We start from the raw sequence: 3,874 nt of genomic DNA on the forward strand, positions 1-3,874 counted from the left end.
TTTATATGTTGCATTTTACACACATCAAATACCCCCACACTTAAATCTTTGCTTGTCCTCAAGCAAAACTCTTTATTATGTGGCTTACACACCCAAATGGAATGGGTAGAAGAGAAGTTTTGGGCTTGTCTTGAGTGTCGGGAATCCAAGATCTTTATTGCGTTTTATTTTTATACTATTTACAATCCTATTCGTTATGATTTATTTAAAATGTTTTCATAAGATAAAATACTTATTTGGGCATAACATGCCTCTTTAAAATTCCATTTATGTACAAGTTCACATACCTCACGGGAGATCACTCAACACTCGGCCAAAGATGTATTTTTGTGAAACACTCGAGACCGGCATGGAACTTACTTCTACCATATGCTTGCCAAGCAATCAATCCTCCTCCTTTTTAACTATAAACCTTTGTAAATATCAAGAGGACTTGGGGAAGGGTTAGGGTTGGGTTAAAGGTAGGTGGTTTTTGGGTTAGTGGTTAGTAAAAAGGGCTAAAAGCGTAAAAAGCGTCGGTCGTCGTAAAACTTTTTGTTTTTGTGACTTTTATTTAAACTAAGCATCTTCAAACAAAGTTTCTTTGAGGAACTTGTTTGTTTATTGCTAGACTTCATTTTTTTTATAAAGAACGTCACAAGAAAACCGAGCTTTTTACTAAAATAAAGGGTTTAAAAGAAAAAAAGTTTTGGTGGGTAAAGGGTGTCTGTTTTGTGGGTTTAGAAATGAAAAGGTTTAGGCTCAAAGTGGTTAACTAGGGGGATTTTGGGTAGGTGAAAAAAGAAAATGAAAAATATTTGTGTTGAAAGAAAAATGGGTTAGTCCTAATGCCTCCATCATTTACTTACTTGGGTTTAAGTTGGTAAGGACCGGGAACGTATTGTCTTGGCAAGTTCTAGAGTCGTAAGAACCAAGCGGCTATTCACACAAGAAACGAAAAATGAGCATTTAGTTTAAAGATGTATGCTTGTATACTCAATAAAGGCTCAAAACTCACTTTTTGTGGGAATGGGTTTATAATGTGATCAAGTATATATAATCAAATTTTAACTAAATTTGTTATGCCGTTTCATAATTTTCTTATGTTGGTTCTTTTTGTCACGACGCTATCGGTTGTAAATTTGTAAAAATATAACCTTTTTAGAACTTGTTATTCCCAATTTAAACCAAGACAAGTAAAAAAACGAAAAGTTTTTGAAAAAAAATTGAGGTGATTAGCGGTTCCAATAGAGTTTTGTGTAAGGCTTGTTATTAGGACTTGCAAGATTCAAGGTTTAGCATCCCCCCCCCCCACACTTAAGTTACACATTGTCCTCAATGTGTCCCAAAAATAAGTTTTTAGGTTGATTGAATGTGTAAAAAGGTGTTTAAAAACAAAATTTTATGTTACTGGGCATCTGGGCACGGGCCTGTGTTGGTCCGGGCACGGCCTGTGTTCAGATCGGTAGTATCATATTTAACAGAAGGTTGGGCACGGGGGCGTGTCCAGTGAACACGGCCCCGTGTCCAGTTACTTGAACTGGGCGTTTTCTGTAGAACCTCGGGCACGGGGGCGTGTTGGGCTGAGCACAGCCCCGTGCTGAACTTGCTGTAATGAAGAAAAACTATCGGGAGGCTCTGTTTTTGTGCCTGGGGTGTGGGTTCAGGCTCCCCTTAGTAACCTCCACCATCTCGAGTGTTTTATTCCTGAAAATTAAAAACTAAACTAGAAAACATAAAAGTTAATCTAAAATAAACTAGGGATAGTTCCACGGAATGCCCCCGTGGTGCGCCACGTTTATAAGGGTCCTTGGCTAGACCCAAAGTCAGTCATATGTTACCCAAGTGGGATGTTTTGCATCCCATGTTGCTCCGTCGGAGAGCATCATCCAAGCTTGAGTCTATGACATTCATGTAGTTGACCGGGTCGTCGTCTTCTACTCTTTTTCCAACCCCGAACTCCATCGCTTTGTCCCCAACCCTCAATGTTAATTTCCCACCATTCATGTCTACCATTGCGTGAGCGGTGGCTAGGAATGTTCTTCCTAGAATAAGTGGCACTTCGGTATCTTCCTCCATATCAAGTATGACAAAGTTGGCCGGGAAGACAAAGTCTCCGACTTTTACCAATAGATTTTCGGCGACACCTTGTGGATATCTGATAGACCTATCAGCGAGTTGTATGCTCATCTTTGTGGGGCTTGTTTTACCTAGTCCGAGTCGGTCAAACATTGATGCGGGCATGAGATTGATGCTAGCCCCAAGATCGGCTAGCGCATTGCGTATGGGTGATCCCCCAATGGAACATGGGATGGTGAAGCTTCCGGGGTCGATTTTCTTTTGTGGGATTTTGTTAAGTAGAACAGCGGAGCATTCTTCACTTAAATTAACTAATTGCAGTGTTTCAATTTTCCTTTTGTGAGTGAGAAAGTCTCTCATAAATTTTGAATATTTAGGCATTTGAGTGAGGACTTCCACAAATGGAAGATTAATATGTAATTGTTTTAGTAAGTTTACGAATTTCGTGAATTGCTCATCGGTCTTTTGGCGAAGTAACCGACCGGGGTAAGGCACTGGGGGTTCTTGGTAGGTTCTTGATTTGGCGGAGGGGTTGTCTCTTTTTGGGGTGTTGGTGAAGTTATGGTTTGGTTAGGCGGACTATTTTCAGTTGGAGGTAGTGGAGCCTCCTCGGGACTTACGGTACGGTTTCTCAATGTGATGAGATGCACTTGCGCCTTTGGGTTGGTTTCGGTATTGCTGGGTAACGCGCCTTGTGGTCTCTCGGAGAAATTTTGAGCTAGTTGATTTAGTTGTTTTTTAATGTTTTGAATACTAGCTTGTTGATTTCTAAAGCTCGATTCCATTTGTTGGAATCGATCCGAGTTTTTCTTTTCGGTGTCGGAGTTGAGGCGTGAGATAGCATCTTCAAGCCTCTCTCGTCCCCCTTGTTGTTGTTGAGAGAAATTTTGTGACTCATTTCTTGGTTGTTGAAAGTTTGTTCGTTGGTTTTGATTTTGTTGGTTACTACTATTGTCGGGTTCTCTCCAACCAAGGTTAGCGTGGTTACGCCATCCTTGGTTGTAGGTACCCATCGGAGGACCTGACGGCCTAGGTATATTATCAATGTAGTTTACCGTTTCCGTTTGATTATCCATTTCTTTCATACAACTCCAATTTTCATGTGGCCCACCACACCCTTCACAAGCCATAACCGAGGCCATTTTTGTAATTTCTAACTTTTTGATTTTCGAAGAAAGGGCCTCAATTTGGGCTTGTAAAGAAGTGCTTTTGTCTACCTTATGGGCGCCCGGGGCAATAGATTTTGTGCCTCCGGGAGTGTGCCACTGAAAACTATTTTGAGCAATTTCCTCAATTTGATTATAAATTTCATTTGGGCGACGATTACCTAGAAGTCCCCCGGAGCTAGAGTCGAGTGTTTGTCTTGTGTGTGGCAACAACCCATTGTAGAAGGTGGATACTTGTTACTATACCGCAAGACCATGATGAGGGCACTTTCTTAGTAGCTCCTTGAACCTTTCCCAAGTTTCATATAAGGATTCCCCATCCTCTTGTGAGTATGTATTAATTTCAGTAATTAATTTAGCCGTTTTAGAAGGAGGGAAATACTTATATAAGAAATTTTGGGCTAGTTCATCCCAAGTGTTTATCGAACCACTTGGGAGGGTGTTAAGCCAAGCCTTAGCTCAGTCTTTTAGTGCAAACGGGAACATTCAGAGGCGGATGGCATCGTTTGATGCCCCATTGATTCGAAAAGTATCACATATTTCCAAAAAGTTGGTAATATGTAAGTGGGGATCTTCGTCCGCAAGCCCATGGAAAGTTGCGGAGTTTTGGAGCATCTGAATCAAATGCAGCCGAAGTTCGAAGTTGTTGG

The 3,874-nt window shown here is 41.0% G+C and overlaps 1 non-coding gene across 1 annotated transcript; it reads left to right on the forward strand.

The window, feature by feature from the left end:
- The first annotated feature begins 3,474 nt into the window (after positions 1 to 3,474).
- LOC118490803 lies at positions 3,475 to 3,581 on the forward strand. The gene has a single exon (XR_004890028.1). It is a non-coding gene; the product is annotated as a small nucleolar RNA R71 (small nucleolar RNA).
- Positions 3,582 to 3,874: the final 293 nt, after the last annotated feature.

The sequence above is a fragment of the Helianthus annuus genome, chromosome 3, assembly GCF_002127325.2.
Source record: "Helianthus annuus cultivar XRQ/B chromosome 3, HanXRQr2.0-SUNRISE, whole genome shotgun sequence".
Taxonomy (NCBI): Eukaryota; Viridiplantae; Streptophyta; class Magnoliopsida; order Asterales; family Asteraceae; genus Helianthus; species Helianthus annuus.